The sequence below is a fragment of the Cryptotermes secundus genome, unplaced genomic scaffold (assembly GCF_002891405.2).
Source record: "Cryptotermes secundus unplaced genomic scaffold, Csec_1.0 scaffold1182, whole genome shotgun sequence".
NCBI classification, from domain to species: Eukaryota; Metazoa; Arthropoda; class Insecta; order Blattodea; family Kalotermitidae; genus Cryptotermes; species Cryptotermes secundus.
In genome coordinates, this window is record NW_019737098.1 from 219,918 (window position 1) to 240,905 (window position 20,988).

At 41.5% G+C, this 20,988-nt stretch overlaps 2 protein-coding genes across 4 annotated transcripts in view; both read right to left on the bottom strand.

Annotated features, from left to right (window-relative positions):
• LOC111870203 (transcription factor CP2) overlaps positions 1-15,351 on the bottom strand; it is a 193,325-nt gene extending 177,974 nt beyond the window's left edge. For both annotated transcript variants that reach the window (XM_033753718.1, XM_023862294.2), the window contains exon 1: positions 15,015-15,351. The gene's annotated coding sequence lies outside the window, so the exon portion shown is untranslated. The remainder of the gene's footprint in view (positions 1-15,014) is intronic.
• The window catches only part of LOC111870204 (probable inactive tRNA-specific adenosine deaminase-like protein 3), a 41,169-nt gene that overhangs the window by 19,701 nt on the left and 480 nt on the right, over positions 1-20,988 (bottom strand). The window contains exons 1-2 of one of the 2 annotated variants that reach the window (XM_023862298.2): positions 20,862-20,948; positions 18,458-18,528 (exon numbers count right to left, since the gene is read on the bottom strand). The gene's annotated coding sequence lies outside the window, so the exon portion shown is untranslated. Of the gene's footprint in view, positions 1-18,457; positions 18,529-20,861; positions 20,949-20,988 lie in introns of those variants that run through there. The other variant, XM_023862299.2, reaches the window with a different exon arrangement.

The window sequence follows — 20,988 nt, forward strand, 5'->3', positions numbered from 1 at the left end:
ACGACCATACGCTTCTTCCTGAAAAATTCTCAAAACATTGCTTGTTACACTGTGGCGAACAGAGTGCTTCTGTACTTACGTGTAATGTTAATAAATTATGTTACACGAATGTCGGCATGTGAACTGAATGACAGCACGAAACGTAATATCGAACAAATATAATGAACATGTTTACAAGCCATCACTATGCTTCCTGGAAAGCGTATCTAACATGAACCTTGGAAACTAATTATGAAAAGAAAGGCAAATGGAAATGACCACTGCAAGTCTTTAAGCCTGCACACTACCAAGAGTGTAAAGGCATGATGATTATTTTTCCATTGGTAGACAGCGGGTTATACGAAGCATCATAGCATGTACAAGTCTATCTGACATATACTACATGTGCAGTATCGCCCTAGTTGTGTGTTCCTGTACTGAAAGATGAGACCCTTGAGACTGGGATTATGGATCATTACGAGGTGTCAAGCCGGACTCGAATTATAACTCAGCCATTTGTTAAAGACATACGATGTTAACTTAGCACATCACAGTGGTGGTGTAAATACCTAGAACTGGAGCGGAAGCAAATCCCATACTAATATACTAAAGAGCCGGTCAGTTAGGCACGCACTGTCTTCGCTCTCTCAGAAAGCCGGGATCGTAGGTTCGAATCTCACTCAGGGCATGGATGTTTGGTCTGTTTGTGTACAGCTAGAGGCCTTGCGACGAGCTGATCACTCGCCCAAGGAGTCCTACCGAATGTCTACGAGCTAGTAAACCGAAGTGGAACGGAGAGTTTCATGGAGGTAGGCCAGGTCGCAAATTGGGGCTGTAGCGCCAAAGAAAAAAAATACCAAGGAGGGCTGCACAGTGTTAGATTCACTGTGTTGTTCGCTGTATCTGCAGAGTACATTTCTCCGATAAGAATAAGGTGAATATGACAAATTCTGAAAGCTGCCGAGACATGTTACATAATTCTATTTCTTGAACTGTAGCACTGAGCAAAGCAAGCACAGAAGCATGATTCCAGCAGGATAAGTGCAACATTCTACACTGGGCGGCTTGTTACACAGTTCTTGCACAAGAGCTTGGAGAAAAGACAAACCTCTAGGTCTGCTATTCTATGGCCACCACGATCCCCAGACCTGAAACCACAGGACTATTGCCATGGCATTTTTGAAGATCGGGGGGTTTAAAAACAACGTCCTCAATGTGCAGATGAATTAAAGATGAACTGCAAAAATCATGACATCCCGGGGGGAAAGGCTAGTGACAACTGCTGCAGACAGCAGGCCACGGAGGAACGTATCTTAACGATGTGATTAAAATGTAAACGCATCACCGACATCCGTAAATCGCTTGAGTATAATAAACGAGCATGTTACTTTGAAAACTACTAAAAAGAAAACTCCGTGGTTTTAGTCCGCGAGCGAACTACACCGACCAACCGACCGCCGCTTGTCGGCGACGTTAGTGCCAACTTTAGCGGACAGAGGGTGTCACGTGGTCAGCGCAACGAATCCCCACGGCCATTAATTTCGGTTTTCTATACCGGAGACGCTATTTACTTTAAATAGCTCCTGAATTATCCTCACGAGGCTGAGTGGACCCCGTTCCAGACCCACTACTTCTCAGAAAATGCGGTAGCGCCGGGAATCAAACCTGGGACCTCTGACCACTAGACCACAGAGGCGGTCCTTTGAAAACTACTACCTTTTGGTATGTGTGGCTGTGTATTTTGAAAGACAGGCACTGGATTTATGTCAGCTGAAAGGGGGGGAACATAAGAAAGTACGGTGGAGGGGGAAAATGGTGGTGGTCCATCAGCGAAACTTGTGTCGCCTCAGTATTACAGAGCAAAGCTGGGTCAGAAGCAACATTCTCGAAATTTGCAGTGTCCAATTCCCAGTGAGTCGGCCACGATGTGAGACAGCAGATCCACAACACGCCTGGCCAAGTTACCCTTTGGGATCAGACGTAGATACGGACAGCGAACGAACTCTACTGTGCATCATGATGGCCGCTAGCGTTCAAGTTCGCGTGGACTGGACTGACTACTTGAACATGAAAGTGTCCGGCAAGAGCTCCCGCTTCGGGGCTCATTCTTAACTCTGCCAGTACACTCACTGGATTTAAATTCCTTAAACACCAAATATTAATTCTGCACATTTTGTGCAAAGAACACACTATGGGCATAATTATACTACTAGATGTAAATCAATCAACTTAAATGGACCTTTTATCATACTGATTTTACGCAAACTAAATTAAATAAAGTGGCCGCGCGGTCTTAGGCACGAACCGTCTTCGACCGCTCGAACACTGGAGTCGTGGGTTCCAATCCCACTCGAGGAATTGGTGTCTGTGCACGTTTATTCTGTGTAGGCAGAGGCCTTCCGACGGGCTGATCCTACCGACTGTGTATAGGATTAAGAACCTGAAAAAGTGGTCAAAGCCCAAGATCCAAAGGGCTGTGGAGACACAGGTTGAGAGATAAATTAAATAAATAATCTCGATCTATACTTACGATGTATTCAAACCATTCTTACACAGTCCGAAGCTCACGATTTTAATATATGGTTTGCGGTGTAAAGAAAGACAAGACCGTTACATGACCCTGAACTCAAACTCGTCAAGTAGAGTCAGTTTAGAAGATTACAACAAAGTAGAATCGGGTATATGTTTGTGTATTTGCAGAGCATTTGTACTACTTTATAACTACATCCATGAAGCAGTGTCCTTCGTCATCTGATGGTCACTGAGCTGGTCAATAAGTACCTTACCTTTTACTTAACCCTTACGATCATTGCCATGTCCTCAAGGATCTATCCTTTACCAGATGCATCCATCCACTCCCTCACATCCTGTTTATTTAGAATCCTACATTTTCTACCTAACTACGCAGAGGTATCCGAAGTTGTTTTCGCCTTCAGGTTTCCACACTAAATTCGTGTATGCAATTCTCATTTTCTCATATGTGTTAAACGTTTCGATCGCCTCACCTTCCTTGTTTTGATAACATAAATCATATTTGAAGAGCACAGATTATTAAGCTTCTTACTGAGCAAGAAAATTACAGATTTCTACAACTCAAATTCACCATCTCCACGGTAAATGAATATCTTAAAAACACGTGAACCGTTCTACGGAGTGGATTCTTACGTACTAAGGTACATGAAACACTGCAACAATTGTGTACAGATGTGTGTGCAGGTAGGCTATGATGAGTGTGCATAACAGTGAAACTGACAACAGAGTTGACGACGGATATATTACATTCACAGAAATCGCGGCGAAGTAGGTAGCATTCCTTCTTATCTGGGGGTCTCTGGTTAAAATCTCGGATTGCAGTTCGGGTATCCTATGGTTGTTCATGGGTTTCATCCGTCCCTCCATCAAATGCCACGAATGCAACTCAAGTTAGGCCATCTTAAGGTTCATTATTCACTCACTCTCTAACTCATGCAGCTGAGCCCTTCTTGAGAAGCTGCCAATTGTGCACCTTCTTAAGAACTCTCCAGCATTTTATGGAACTCGAAGGTTCATTACCGTGTTCTCAAGAGCCCTCCACTGGTCCCTATCCTGAGCCAGATCGATCTATTTTAATACTGTCAACCTACCTACATTTCAGTCTTCCTAGCGATCTCTTTCCTTCTGGTTTTAGACCGAAATCCTACATGTATTCCTCTTCTCGCCATTTGTGCTACATGCTCTGTCCATCTCACCAACCTTGACTTGACCATTCTAATTATACTTGGAGAAGACTACAAGTTATGAAGCTCCTCAGTATGCANCCGAAATCCTACATGTATTCCTCTTCTCTCCATTCGTGCTACATGCCCTGTCCATCTCACCAACCTTGACTTGACCATTCTATATTCCTCCTTTAATGTCAGAGACCAAGTTTCACATCTATACAGAACCACAGGCAAAATCATAGTTTTGTATATTCTAATTCTCATGTTTTTGGACAGCAGACGAGAAGACAAAAGGTTCTGGGCTGAATGGTAGCAAACATTACCTCAGTTCAAGTTCCTCTTAATTTCCTCCGGAATCAGGTTTTGGTTATACTCGTTCGCAAACGTCTAAACTGTGCCACCTACTTTTAAGTCATGATTTTTCCCTGCATTCTGGTGACGAGACAGCAACATCTACTTAGTTTTCTCTGTGATTATTTCTAGACCAACCTCCTTACTAGTGTCAATTAAAGTTACTATGTTTTTCTTTATGGTATCTATATTATTACCCAGTAGATTCACATCACTAGCATACACCAACAGCTGATATTTCCCATTCAATTTCAGTCCTACCTGGTTTTCCTTGACCTTCCGAATGGCATATTCTAAAGCAAAGTTGAAAAGGATTGGTGATAAAGCATCTCCTTGTTTCAGACTATTCTGGATATGGAAATTATCAGACAAATGTCTGTCTATACCGACTATACCATACGTTTCGTTTAAATACATTTAATCAGCCTAACTAGTTTCACCGGTACCCCAAACTCTATCAGAATACTGTACAATACTTCCTTCATAACCTAATCATAGGCTTTCTTGAAGTCTATGAATAGGTGATGTACTGTCTCAGTACTGTCCCACTGTACTCCCATTTTTTTCCTCCAATATCTGACGAATGCAAAAGAACTGATCAGTAGTTTATTTGTCACGTCAAATCCCACACTGATGATCCCCAATAATTTCATCTAAGTATGGACTTAACCTTGAGAGAATATTGGATAAAATTTTGTATGAAGTTGATAGTAGTGATATCTCCCGATAATTACTACAGCCAGTTTTATCGCCCTTCTTGTGAACTGGTACAAGAATAGACTCCTTCCACTGATCAAGCAATTTTTCCTTATTCCAATTAGAAGTAATTAGCTTATATATTTTAGAACGTAATATTTCGCCTCCTGCTTGAATAAGTTCTGCCGGAATTTGATCACTACCTGGAGATTTATACCTTTTCAAATTTTCAATAGCAAATTCAAACCTCAGAAGGGCTAGGATCAGGTATTAACCGCTCAGCTGTATGGATTTCTGTCTGCCTAACATCACTGACCCTGTGTACATTCAATAACTGAGAGAAGTAGTTCTTCCACCTATTCAAAACGTTGTGGGAATCTGCAAGCAGATCACCATTCTCATCCTTCACTAAGTTACTGCTAGGCTGGTAACCCCTCTTAAAGTCATTTACTCCTCTATACAGGTCTCTAATGTTCTTGTTTTTACTATTCTTTGCAAGATCATCAATTTTGTCTTTCAGATATTCCCTCTTTTTGTTCCTGAAATGCCTGCTGGTTTCGCGTCTTATATTGTTCAGATTATCCCCATTTATTTCGCTTGGATGCTGTAACCATTGCAATTTGGCCTGCTTTCTTTGATCTAACAATTCTGAGCATCCTTCATCGAACCATGGCTTATGCTTCTTCAGTTCATATTCATTATTCTTTGGCTTAAAATTGGATATTCTCTCTAACAGTTTCCGAAGCTCTATTAATATCCACCTCAACATCTAAATTTTCCAAATCAGTGAACCTATTTGAGATTTCAACAAGATATCGCTCTTTATGCCCTGCCTCTTTTAATTTCTTGAGATTGAACCTCTCCATATGAACCCTGTGCGTTGTTTGTTTACTCAATGTCAGTCTTTCCCCAAACTTTGTCACCACTAGACAGCGGTCAGTATCACAATCTGCTGCCCTGAATGATCGGACATCAAGTATACTTGAGTGCCGTCTCCTATCTATCAAAATATGGTGAATCTGGTTGTGCATCTTCCCATCAGGAGACGTCCAAGTAAATTTATGAATGTTACGATGTGGGAACATCGTATGTTGACAGTAATATTCTTGGATGTGGCAACGTTTACTATTCCAACTCCATTATCATGACTATTTTTTACATCTACTTCTACATCATCGTATTTAAGTTACGAAGCTCTGTTTTCACTTCTGCCGAGTGCATTTACTTGCAGCTTCCAATTAATTAAAGCTCACAGTAAACATTTCTCAAACTGCTTTCAATACGTCACCTAAACTGGCTCCATAATACAGCAGGCGCAGTTCTAACAGCCGGTCACAGAACGTCTATCTTAATTGGTTACAGACAAGCTTCAGATTGTCATCCCATGAACTGTGATCGGAAGGTCAGAAGGGGGAAATCTATTCTTTGCAGTTTGCTGTGAGACGTCCCTTGGTATGGTTTCCTCTGTCCTACTTTGATTGCTTCTTGTCAACACTTGTGCGGCTTAAAATACAGACGTCTCTTGTCTGCATAGGGTGGAAACCAAAACTGAAGACGTTACTGAATATGGTGACGTTAAATTGTCCCTGTAGCCGAGCGGTCTAACACATGCACTGTCTTCGCTCACTCGGAAGCCGGGATCGTGGGTTCGAATCCCACTCAGGGCATTTGTGTGTGTGCGTTTTCTGTCTTTTTGTACAGGTAGAGGCCTTCCGACGAGCTGATCACCCGCCCAAGGAGTCCTACCGAATGTGTAAGATCAAGAAAAACCGAAGTGAACGGAGAAGTTCATGGAGGTAGGCCTAGGCTCACTGGGACTGTATGCCAAGGAAAAAAAATTGTCCCTGTACTTAACCAAGTACACCATAATTACGTAAGGGGGAACAGCTGTATAGCTGAAGCATTCTTGAACCTCAGCACTGGATGGAGGTGAGCGGTCAGCTTAAAGCCACCGGCCGCTTTACCCCCGTTACCCACTGGTAGGATGGAAGAGCCCCGAGCAGTGATAAATATAAAAATTATTTCCGGTATTCGAAGTCCGGTCGCCCAGTCAGTGACATAATTACTGTACTGTCTGAGCTACCATGCCAACATGTAACTGCCCACGATAAGAAGTTCGCCATACGTCTTGCTAAGAATATAGTCCAAAACTTGGAGTGGACGAACGTTTTGCAGTCCAAACTGTGTTTGGTGAAGAAACCACACTCAATTTGTCAGGAAATGTTATTTGGCATAATCTAAGAATTTTGTGGAGTAACAATCGTCAAAGGCAGCGCCACAGCTCAAGCGGTTAGTCGCTGGCTTCCCACCGCGGGATCCCGGGTTCGAACCCGGGTCTGGTAAAGTGGGATTTGTGGTGGACAAAGTAGCGCTGGGGTGGGTTTTCTCCGAGTACTTCGGTTTCCCTTGCCAATGCTCCACAATCACTCTCACCTATCATCTGGGGCTAATACAATACGCCAGAAGTGGCCGCAGTACAAGGGACTTTATTCCCACCCCACTAACAATACAAAAAAACAATCCTCAAGGCCGATAATAGTGGACGCGCGGTCTAAGGCATGAACCGCCTTCACCCGCTCGAACGCTGCGATCGTGGGTTCAAATCCCACTCTAGGCATGGATGTGCCTGTACTTTTATTCTGTATTTGTGTTCTGTGTGTAGATAGCGGCCTTGCGACGGGCTGAACCCCGTCCAAGGGTCCTACTGACTGTGTATAGATTAAGAAACTGAAAAGGCGGCCAAGGTCCACAAGGGCTGTATAGCCATAGATAAATAACAATCCTCAAAAAGTAACTGAATATACAACAGGCAGCTGAGGCCTTTCTATTTTCAAGCGTACTACGGCTGGATTAGTGTATCTCAGGAGGGAGTCTTCGTGCCTGTTTTGGAAGAAGAAGGTCCTGATGATATATTGTTTCAAAACGATGGAGTGCCTTCACATTTCCACAAGAAAATTACGGACTTCATATTTAGAAAGTTTCCAGAGAAGTGGACACTTGGGACACCTGGTTCGCTTTATCGTACCCTTCTCTCTCTCTCTCTTTCTTTCTTTTTTTTTCACTTTTTGGGATACATCAAGGATGCTGGGTAAGTACCACCACTGGCTACCACTCTACCGGAACTTGCTGGGAGGACAAAGGCTGTAGTGCCTACAACTACCTCCGACTTGCGCTTGACATGTGGACTGAAACTGAGCAGATACGATATATGCCGGGCCACTCAGGGCCATCAATGAACATACGTAAAAAAATTAGGTAACAAAAGACTGATCACATAACCCGTTCAATCGCGTGTAATTTTAGTTCCTTTGCTTTTTATTACACGAACAATATTACAGTAGAATGGTATACATTTCAAATGTACACTGTGTACATCAGAGTCTACATTCGTCCGATCGTGGAGAAAAAATGGAGGAAGGGGTGCAATAAGAACGTATATCGGCTTTTTATGGAATTCAAGGAGGTGCAAGATTCAGATAGGAGGGAAATACATGATAATACCTTGCATTTTGGGCCCATGTGTATTACGTATCCATCTATATCTACCTACCTATCTGTCTGTCTATGGCTCTACAGCCCTTTGTTAGACCTTGGCTGCCTTTTCTGTATCTTGAATCTTTTACATAGTCGGTAGGACTCCTTGGACGGGGGATCAGCCCGTAGCAAGGCCGCTACATGCACACAGGGCAGCACAAACAAGGAATAAACGCACACAGACATCCATGCCTCGAGTGGGATTCGAACCCATGATCCCAGCGTTTGACCGCGCGGCCACTGCGGCCAGCATTTCGAATCTAACAGTTCTACAATATCCTGACAGCCTGTAGGAACAACGGCTAGAACATAACTATTTTCCGTCTAAGTCTTGTCAGTGTCCTTTGTCTGGCCGTGGCCTACGACAGGAAGTATTAATAATGCGTTTATGGAAGTAGTATACACAATTGTTGAGTGCAGACCTTGACACAGTACTTGACAGATGTCACGGCAAGCGAGGAAAATATTGTCACGCGTTGGGTATATCACGCGACAAATAACTTCACGTGGGTCTCGGATTTAGCGAATCTTTATTGAACACTCACTCTTACAATTATCACTTGCAACGTCACTTGACTTCTGGCCCAAAACTTCAATGCGACTTCTCAACTATCCTTGGCCGTAGTTGGATCTCCACTGTCTCTGGCGGCGGCTATCCCAAGATTGTCTCGTTCTCAATACTCCAATATTCTAATCCTCAATACTGACTTCTTGCTGTATTTTTCTACATCGTATGACGTCTAGGTTCCAACTGACTTGGCAAATGCCTTCAACCCTTTTTATAACCTCGGCCGCTGCTATGCAATGAACCCTCGTTATAACCGTGGAGACTCATCTCCAGGGAGATTCGGCGTTCTCTACGCAACGGCTCACTGTTAGAATTACAATACTGCTATTCTTACTTCCTATGCAACGGTCTGTTCTGGCGTTTCCGTGGAAGTAACCATTCGGGATTCCAAATATGTGACAATAGCTTATATATGCACGCTATCAATCCTGCAGTAAATTTCAGCAAGGTCCCTCTTACCTTGCTGTGCAATTTGGATCGGCGGATGGGTCGTAATTTGGATAAGCGGTCCAAATTACAAGAAACATAAAGTGGCAGCGAGACAAACAAGGAAATCTTAAAAGAATATATGGCAGATATGCTAAGAACGATGGCAGCAGTGAACGGTGTATTTGGTGTGAGCGAGGCAGCGCGACGATTCAACGTCCCAAAATCTCTTAGAAGACGGATCTCTGCAAAACTGACACCATCACACGTTGACGGATTTGCTCCATGCAATAGGCTATGAAGCCGGAAAGAAACCCGTTGCTAGGTAAACACGTTCAAGCAAACACGCGGCCAACAATAGGGGACCGTTGCTAGGTAGCAGCCAGCGTGCCAATGAACTAGCAGGGTAGCGACCACGTAGGAACTCCAAAAGATGCATTCCAATAATACAGGCTGCGTTTTCTGTGTGGTCCATGCCGCGGCTATATAACGAGTTATTTATCGGGACTTGAACCCCACCCGTATGGAGGCGGGGTCGAATACCTCCACCGTGACCCTGCGAGTCGTAGGCGGCGACGAAAAGAGAAGTCTCAAATCTGAGACAGTAAAATACGGTCTCGAGTACCAAGGGACTCAGACCCGAGAAAGACTATGCTGGCAGGACCCAGTAGTATGTAAACAGGACAGACCCGTCCTCTCGTCAGAGAGGGCGCCCCACAAAAAACAAAACCGTAACGTTCAACAGTAATAAATATCTGGTCATGAGCCCCAGACAGGGCTCGACACCAAGACTTACTGACTGACTGACCGTCAGTCGCAATGTGACTTGAACTTGGACGAGAGAGTCTCCTGCCCGTGTGGAGGCGGGGTCGAATACCTCCACCGTGACCCTGCAAGTCGTAGGAGGCGACGAAAAGGGAAGTCTCAAATCTGAGACAGTAAAATATGGTCGCGAGTTTCAAGGGACTCGGACCCGAGAAAGACCGCGCTGACAAGGGCCAACAGCATATACAAAAGACAGACCCGTTCTCTCGTCAGAAAGGGCGCCCCACAAAAATAAGACCGTCGTAATTGTAAAACGGTAATAATTAATATCTGGGCTCGACACCAAGACTTACTGACGATGTCGATTCCAGGGCCATAAACTCAACCCGTCCATTGTTACATGGCGCAGTCCACATAGAAAATAGCTTCACGTGTCAAGCTGCGAGTTCACTGGTCCGTTACAAGCACTGGGAGTGGAGCGGACGACATAGAAAACACAGCCTCATCTACTGTTGTCTATTGGACCGTATTTACAGAGCTGTTTCCTGGCGACACTTTGATCAATTCCGTTACAATATTTTTACTAGGTCCACAGAGTACTGCCTAATTTTTCCTATAACATTATTAATAATTTAAATGAATATTTAAAAAATTCTCAAGCAATGTAGTAGCGCATATCTTTTTCCACAGGAAAATAAGAAATTTATTTCGGTGACTTTTAGAACAGGAAACACGTATTCCATAGCCTCCGTCCAACATGGTTCCTGAAATGCGGCCTTGCGCTGTTATCATCTCTGCCGGCATTTGGCTTCCCGAAATAGTTAGAAAACAGCTTCACGGCACCTGAGGAAAAATCCAATAGCACTCAGGCGCTTTATCACTGCCCTCTAAACACGAACCAAATCACAGACTGACAACGGAGAGGGCCCAACAAATGCAATTCCTCAGAAATTGTTACTTACAGAAATACTTACTGGACAGTGCCACCTAAAACGACACCTTTTCAAGTTGGAACTGACAGATAACCCAACTTGTGAAAGGTACAAGAACACGAATCAGCCGCACACATCCTGTGTGATTGTGAAGCCATAGCTTATTTAAGATTTCGTCACTTGGGCCAGCTTTTATGGAACCAAGTGACTTTTATGGCGCCCCCATAAGCAGGGTCCTACACTTTATTAAAAGTGTAGGATTAATAAAGGGCTAATCCAAGGGGGAGCACAACAGATCACTGATGGTCGTAGTGCGGGGATCGGTTTTTATGGTCCACCTCTTACATACATACATGACACCTATCTGAAATACGGATCTGCTAGAAATTGTCGCCGAATATATCGTGATGAAAGAGTTCCAGCAGACAGAAAATTCACAAATTGGTGAATAAACTTAGAACGGGACTCTTTAACACACAAGGAACAAAGACATAAGCGCCGAGTGCTTACTGAGTAGAAGTTTGATGACATAAGGGGACAGACTTGAACATACGCCTAGAAAATCATTGGAACATCTAACTCAAGAGACTGGAGTGTCAAAGTTTTGTGCAAGAACTGCAACAAAACTGCTGGAGCTTAGACCCTATAAAACAACAGCAATCCACGCCTTGCAGCCGCGCGATCCAGCTAACAGGGTTCATTTTCGTTAGTTGGTTTCTACAGTCTGTCGTCGAAGGTGAGATCGATCTGCAAATGACATTCTTTCCTGACGTAGTGTGGTTTCACTTGCAGGGATACATAAGAACGAAAATAATTGCTACTGGAGTTCACAGTATCCACATCTAACCCACTAAGTCCTACTCCATCCAGTGAAAGTTTGTGTTTGGAGTGCTTTAAGTGCAAGAAGGATTGTTCGACCTGTGTTTTTTAACGAAACAACTGTGAAAGATGAGTACACGCCATTCTCGGGCAATTCCTTCTAGAGCTGACAGAAGACGAAGGGCTCTGTGGCTGATTTCGGCAAGACTCATCTACTGCCCACACTGCACTATGTCTATGCAGGCTTTGTCCGATGTCTTCGGGGACAGAACTATCAGCAGTGGCAGTTGGCCACCACGTTCACCTGATCTCAGTCCTCGTATTTTTTCCGGGGTTGTTTGAAGGACAACGTTTACAGCAGTAACCACCAAACGGAAGAACTAAACGGTAATATTCGTGGGGAAACTGCAAACATTGCTGCAGAAAGGTTTCAAGGGTAAATCAGAACGTCTTCCGCCGAGGCAAAGAATGTAAACGTGTACAGGGATCAAATTTTCAGCAACTCTTGCTTCACTCAGAACGTTATCGGCCAACAGGCATATTGATCCAACGGCAATATTGGCATGGGCCTAGCAGCAACCGGTACACCGGCTGCCGTGAAGAGCAGAGCCATGGAACCAGTCAACAAAGTAAAAATCCTCCCTCTATATTCGGGAATGACACTGACAAATCAAAGCTGAATTCATGAAAAAATTACGGGAATCCCTTCTACTATTCAATTAAGAATTTCCTGCCTTCCTGTCTGCTATCTAATAACTTAATGATTTAAATATATAAAATGACTGTTTCGCTTCTAGATTTGCAGGGGTATGAGACTTGGTCTCTGACATTAATGTAAGAAGACCGAGGATGTTCGGAAATACAGGATTTTTACTTTGTTGACCGGTTTCACGGCTCTGCACTTCACGGCGGCCGATGCGCCGCTTGCTGCGAGGCGCATACCAATTCTGCAGACGAATAGGCATGCCTGACGGCCGATAACGTTCCGAATGATGGGAACTTCTTACCTATGGGTATTTATGTATCACTGCAAGTGAAATCACGCTTCATCATTTGAGAATGTTAACTGCGGATCGATTTCACCTTCAACGGCAGACTGTAGAAACCAACTGCAAAAAAGAACACTGGAAGCTTGATCCCGCGGCTGTAGGTTGTGCGTGAATTGCTGTTGTTTTATAGAGTGTAAGCTTCGGCAATTGTGTTGCAGTTCTTGCGCTAGACTTTTGACACTTTAAGTCTCTTGCGCTAGACGTTTCAGTAATTTTCTATGTGTATGTTCAAGTCTGGCCCGTATGTCATCCAACTCCTGAATTAACAGCCGGCGCTTATGTTTTGTTTCTTGTTTGTTAAGAGTCCCGTTGTTCTAAGTTCATTCATCAAATTGTGAATTTTCTGTCTGCTGGGAACTCTTTCATCACGAAATTTTCGCCGACAGTCTCTAGCAGATCCGTATTTCACATTGGTGTCATACAGAAACACACGTGCTCTCAAGTATACCACACCATAACGTACCACATTGCTCACTAACTATAACTGAGAATAAACGGCCAATGGAGCTGATAATTGCTGCTACTGCTGACAAATCGTAAACAAACTCCCACGCATGAACAGCACTATTCGCCGTGAAATATAACGCCGTCAAGCAGTACAGAAAATTAGTAACTTCTCTTAATTCCAAACGTTATCGGCCGTCAGACATACTGATTCATCGACAAAATTCATATGCACCTCGCAGCCGACGGTGCACCTGTCGCCTTGAATCGCAGTGCCGTGAACCGATAAACTGTCTGTATACGGACCAAAGAGGGAGAAATAGAAGGACTGAGAAAACTGCATAAAGTTTTATAATTTGCATCCCTTGTCAAATATTATCTGGACGGACAGAGTGTTTCTACATATAAATGTGATGAATACTGTAATTGTAATAAGATGTTGTGGGTTTAAAGTGTCTTTCTCGTGGTGAATACTTTTGTACTGCACCAAATTCTGTAACGGCCAGTCATAAATCTGAGTTTAACTGACCATTAGAGGCGGTCACAATCTAAAGTATCCCAAAATATCTTTCATAACATAATTATTGTATTTGTAATCCAGGTTCATTGGCTCACTACTCAAAGAAAACCATCCAAGTGGCTGGGCGTTCCATCGGACAAAATGTATTTTTATACTGAATTATAATAATATTCGGTAAGTCTTGGTCGTGTGAGGTAATATATAAAGCTAGAACACTGGCGAAAGATGGGTTCCAATATGCTGTAACTTCACAAAACGAAACGCAAATATTCCAGCACACCAAACCAGTCCCGATAACGTACTGAACGGTGTGTTACGAAATCGATTTAGATTTAAAATCAAGGGCTACTATGTTTGTATCATAAAAGGTAATTAACCGTGGTCTCTTCTTCTAACTGACAAAATTTCTGCGCAATTTCCCAAAGAACTGGTTGTGGGCCTACGCTTGACCGCGTTACACATACTGCACAACAAAAATCAACTGTAATTAAACTTATGGCACTAGTTTTCTTTCAAATCTGGATGATTAAAAGAATGGCTGTAATTTATGTTGATGTAAAGACCAATATCTCATCTCCTTTGAAATGAGGTCATGTATGGTGACCGATGATTATGTGGCATCCAAAATTCTGCTGCTTCATTTGACATCCGGCAATAGTGTCATGCCATCTTGTGTACGACCTCAAACGTCACTATCATACTCAGTCAATTTTCGCTACAAAACTCAATCTAAAGTCAAAAATGTAACTGCGATAGTTTGTAGCTGAAGTCACACAATTATCTCAGAAACATTCAGCACTGTACTTTCTTTTCCATTTCTGCACAGTATTCAATATTCGATTACTACTTTACAACCATGAACATATATGATTAAACCATGCATAGAAAACATATATTTTACTTTTCCTAGGGATTGGCGTTCTTTTCTTGATTTCAATTCACTGGTTTTGACTATCATGTGCACGTACGTGAGTATCAAGACACAATCAGGCACCTAACAATTCGTAAATAAGCTGTACATAGCCGACGAGTTAATATAATTCCTAAATTATTTTCACTACTTTCACCACATATTTTGATCTCATTACGAGTATACTGAAATTAACTTACATTCTTGTTTTTTTTTTAATGACGAGAACATATACGTTCATACTTACACCTACAAGATTTAGTTGCTACTATATTGATTTGGTAAACTGCAGAAAAATTCCGCTTTTTAATCGAACTCACCTTCAGGTACAACTGATTGAGAAATGTTTTTGTCAGTGATGTTACTCAATACACATAAACACTCCCAACGCAACGCACAACTCGTAACTCGAGAACACAACTGTTTCTTACTGTATCACAAGTAGACCTTATATAAAATGCCTCCCCAGTTTATAGAAGCACTACACCCGTGATCACTCAATTCTCAGCACGAAATGTAATAAGTGTCAAAATTTTACACCGTCTTCATCAGCTGGTATTAACTGCGGTATAACACCCCACATGTTTGCGCGTTAATACGTGAACTTACATTAGTCTACGCAACCGAGAAAGTGCACGGCGAACTGCCAGAATAGAAAACATATTATGTCAGAAGTGGCAGCGGGTAAGTTCAGATATTTCCCGCGTGATGGAGCCAGTATATGGAAAGTTCCCTAAGAAGCTTTATTCGATGATCCTACGCAGCAGGTAACATACTCGTATGTACCAACCAATAAAACCGTTGCAAACACGACTATTAACGAAGGTTCGTTCTAGTAAATGTCCACCTGTATTTGGATGTTTTAAATTTACCGCCAAATGCGACTGGTATTCTTAGTCACGTCTCCTAGCAAACTGTTATGGTAAGCGTGGATTGCGATTTATAAGTAATCTGATAACATACGGCATGACGAAGGTAAAGGTAAAATTGTCCTTGTGCTTGTTTAATTAAGCACTACTCCATGATGACGCGTGGGGGATTCAATGTATAGATGCACGTTTCCTCTGTCTCGGTACTAGTTGGTGGGTGGTCAACTTCACGCCCCCGGTTCCCACTGGATAGGCTGGGTGGGTCCTAGTGAACTACATGGATAACACAAAATTCTTGATCTTACCGGGACTCGAACTCCTCCCCCTCGGTCGTTCAGCCTGTAGCCAGTCGCTATACTGACTCAACGACCATTAATGTTATTTTTCCTCCCCCAATATAATGGTAAATGAGAAAACCGCAAACAATACATACATCAGGCATATACTGTTGGCAATGCACAGCCGTAAAACTAAATTATTAAAACAATCCGGCTTTAATGGGCACACCGTGCACTGAGTTAATTAATATCCACATAAACTTGGCATTCCATAAGGGGGGGGGGAATTGAAATGTAACAGTAATGTAGAATTGCTGATCATTACTTGAATTTTGTGACCTGTATTTGCCAGCTTCACATAATTTTATTTATGTACTTTTAATCTGCTCTGTATTGAAGTGTTTCTGGCATAATATAGGAGAAAGAAGTTTCTCTTCTTGAATCCCCACATATATCTCCTGTACTTCTTGTCTGGTCACCAGAATGTAGTCCAAAATCATGAAGTACAAACTGCTAATAAACCTATGTAAGATTTGAGGCTTTCACGGCGGTGACTATGAAGAAAGCAGTCTTCTTGGATTTGGCACCGTGTATATGTGGTGTTAACCGACGTTTCGGAGGAACGTATCGCCTCCATCTTCAGGATAGAAGAAAAAATATAAGAAATCTGAAAGCGAAGAGACCGTGAGAACCTCCTCAATCAGAGCTTCTGTGTCCTATTTAATATCAGTCACCACTGAGTTTCTTGTACCTTCCTAACGCCATATTCTACAGCAGTTGCAAAGCAATAACAATAAAGCATCTCCTTGTTTTATACCATTCTGAACAATAAGTGTATCGATAAATATTTACCTATACAGACTTTACTATATATTTTGTTTAAACACATTTTAATGAGCTTAACAGGGAGGATTTTTAGTTTGTGGATGAAGTCCATGGCTCTGTGCTTCACAGTGGCCACTGTGCCACTTGCTGCAAGGTACATACAAATTTTGCTGATGAATCAGCATGCCTGAGGACCAAAAACGTTTGGAACGAAGTAGTTACAATTCACAGATCACAGGAGATGTTGAAAATATATGTTTTGCAATTAATTGTTTCATTAAAAAACAGGTATAACAAACCTCTTAGCACTTACAGCACACCAGCCACCAACTTTCAATGGATGGCTTCAGCAACTGTATTGCCATTCTTGCACTAGACTTTGATGCTCCAGCCTCCTGAGCTAGACGTTCCAGTGATTTTCTTGGTGCATTTTAAAGTCTGGCCCCCATGTCATATAACTTCTCCTCAGTAAGAGTTTGATGCTTATGCTTTTGTATCTTGTCTATTAAGAGTCCCGTTGTTCTAAGTTTATTCACCAAATTATAAATTGTGTGTTGGAAACTCTTTCATCATGAAAATTTGTGTCAAAATATTTGCTGATACTTTCTAGCAGATCCACATTTCACGTTGGTGATATACAGAAATATACACTGCTCTAAAGTATACCACACCACGACTACCACACTGCTTACTTACTGTAACCAAGACAAACTGGCTAATGGAGCTGATAACTGCTGCCTACTGCTGACAAATCATAAACAAACTCCCAGGTATAAACTGCACTGCTTGCTGTGTAACATAATGCTGTCAAGCAGTCCACAAGTTTATTATTTCCAATCATTCCAAACCTCATTAGCCACCAGGCATGCTGATTCATTGGCAAAATTCATATGTACATCAGCTGCTGTGAAGTGCAGAGCCATGGACATGGTCTACAAACTAAAAATCCTCCCTATAATTCCATGGGGACCCCAAACTCAATTAGCACACTGTACAATACTTCCAACCTAACTGAATCATAGTTTTGCTTGAAGTCTATAAATAGCTGATGCACTGTCTCAATGAACTCCATTTTTTTTTCCAGATCTGACAAATGCAAAAACCTGATCAGTACCTGAACTGTTATGCTGAAACCCACAGTGCCGATACCCAATAATTTCATCTATGTATGGACTTAACCTTGAGTGAAAAATATTAGATAAAATTTTATATGATGCTCATAACAGTGACATGCCTCAACAATTACTACAGTCAGTTTTATTGCCCTTCTTGTATACTGGAAGAATAACAGACTTCTTCTGCTGCTGAGGCTACTCTTTCTTATTCCAAATAGAATTAATGAGTTCACAGATCTCCTGTTTGAATCAGTTCTGCTGGAATGTGATCAGTATCTAGTGATTTATAACTTTTAAACTTTACAACAGCAATTTCAACCTCAGAACGTCTAGACTCAGGTAGTAATGTCTCACCTGCACATATCTGCTTCTGCCTAACATCACTAACCCCATGTACATTCAATAGCTGAGAGAAGTTACACCGATTTAAAATGTTGTGAGAATCTGCAAGCAGATCATCATTCTTATCTTTTACAAAGTTAGTTGATTGATAACCTTCCTTAAATTTATTTATTCCTGTATACAAGTCTCTGTTTTTCTTCTTCTTACTGTGTGTTGCAAGCTCAGTAATTCAAATGCATGCTCACTGTACTGTAAAGTTATTTCATATCTTTAGCCCCTACCTATAATGCTCACATTAAATTGCTGTTACAAGGTTGCAACTCAGCTTTCGTACCTGTGTTATGGAAATATGTCTTGTGAAAAAGAGCTTGTTCTGATGACAATATGCAGCGGTACCAGTGATCACTGCAACAGAATGAAACCAATTACTCCCTATATTCATGTATCTGGTATATTACGCTTTTGTGCTATATTAACAATCAAGAATTAAACATGGTTAAACATCTTGAAATGAGTGTATTTCTAGAAATACTGCTGCTTTTCTTCTGAAAATGACATAAAAATGTAGAGGAAGTAAAATTGTATACAACAAATGTCAATAAAGAAAGTATTTCATTAATGTACAATATACTTCAAATGTATAAAATTACTAAGTCAATATCCAGCATCTTATAGAAATCTGCAGTAAGCAGTCCTCAAAGGACACCTGTTCAAACTGGGACTAAGTGATAGTCCCACTTGTGAGAGGTGTCAAGAAGAAAACGAAACAGCCACACATATCCTGTGGGAATGTGAGGCCTTAGCTTATTTGAGATTACATCACTTGGGTCGATATTTTATGGAACCAAGTGACTATTTCATTTGAAGCACAGGACTGCTGAGGGGATAATCAAAATGGGAAGCACAATAGACCAATGTAGGTTGTGGTGCAAGGGCCAAGAAGGCCTACCCCTCATACATTCATTCATTCATTCATTCATTCAAGCAGTTCCTGTTTATACAAAGTGAAATTAATGAAATTTTGAGTTAAACAAATTAAAATTCCATCCCCTTGATGTATGTTTATGATCAGTATAACAAAATTAAGTGTTAAATATATAATAAGTATTTTCATCATTGTTTCATCATCAACTTGTAACTTCTTGGCATGACATATTGTTAGAGACCTTCACAGATCTGTCAAACTCGCTTTCCACAGTCACACAGCACTGAATCCACAGTATATAAATGCCAGTGTTACTGTACAGGTAAATCTGAAGAGAGTAAAACAGTACATACAGAGATGTATGAAAGACTTCATGGACATCAGTAACATAACATGAAAAAGAATACACAGAGACCTTGGAATACATATAGAAACCTATCCCTAGAAACTGAACATAAAGGTTCAGTTTATATCAATTATATATAATTTAATTATACATTATATCAATACAATAACTAAAAGAAATGCATCCTTAAAGGCTCATGTATCAGCAGTGACAAACAGACCCTGCAACACAGGCTGCAGAATGTCAACTTAACCAAATAAAAGACTGGTTAATAATCATAATACAACAAATAAAACACAAAGCACAGACAACTTCACAGTGTTACAAATATACTGTGGAAGCATAAAGAAGAACGACGTGTATCAAATATAGTGTGATTGCAATAACAGATGTGATAAATTCTCTCTTCTGTGACATAGTCCCGTGAAAGTCAACTGATGTTTCAGAGGAATATAAAGTTCCAGCTTCATGGCAGAGGAGAGAGCCAGGCAAGAAACCAGCAAGAAGCTGGCAACATCAGAGTTACTTGATTGGCTTACTCTTCAATCCAAAAGGTTGTGACAGCATGTTCCCCAAAAATGCCTAGTAATGTTCACCAGTCTACCTGGTGTCATATTCCAAAAGACAGTACTCTTCATAGCCACTACAATGAAATATCAAATCCATAATAAGACTTGATGAAACAGTTGATGACAGAATCAAGATGACACATATTATTCATAAACAATATCTTAATATAGCTATTATGAGTGGACTGTATTATTGCTCCCTCATGCACGAATGATTTATTCAAAAAGTTATGAGTTCCACAGTACAGGATCAGGTAGAACAGATTTACCTACACAGGGTATCATGTAGCTAGGACAGATCAGCATTCGGATACTCTGCGCAGTGAGCCACATCAGACCAGTAACATTATGGATTGATTAGCAGTGAATGTTGCATGGAATAATTTAATGATTTGAGTTTTATACATTGAATGAGATCTGTGGTTCTCTGGGTGATATGAAAATTACTGTTTCCTGTGACAAGACACCAACTAGTCTGGTACATAGGAGAAATGTGATGCCTCAAGCTCATGCAGAACCCAGGTACCCCGAAGATTTGGGAAGCACTTTCCTCAGAAACATAGGAAAGCGTCTTCCAGACTGCACGGCGTCATATCTCAAAATGTGGTAATGCTTCTTGGATATTACGGTTGGTTATGTTTATGGACATAGCAGTAGCAGTATTAGTGGTGATAGTTGTAAAACATTCGTTCATAGAAATAGCGTCAGTTTTACGGACTACTTGAAAGCTAACAAAACCATCCTGCATATTCTGCTACAGTAATGATAAGAATAACTACAAGCAGCAGGAACCACCTATAACCTAGAGCCGGTAATCCATCCTTAACCTCACTCATTCAGTTCTGCTATATTATTACCTGAGAATGTTTGTGTGGGTCAAAGATATTAGAGCACTTACCACGATATGTAAACGTCCTGTTAGTTTGTTGTATATACTTCTCCACCCATTGTCTTTACTTTCATAAACTTACAGCCTCCTTACGGTTCTTTACGCTTCTCCACGTGTTCAACGCTTTCAACCATTA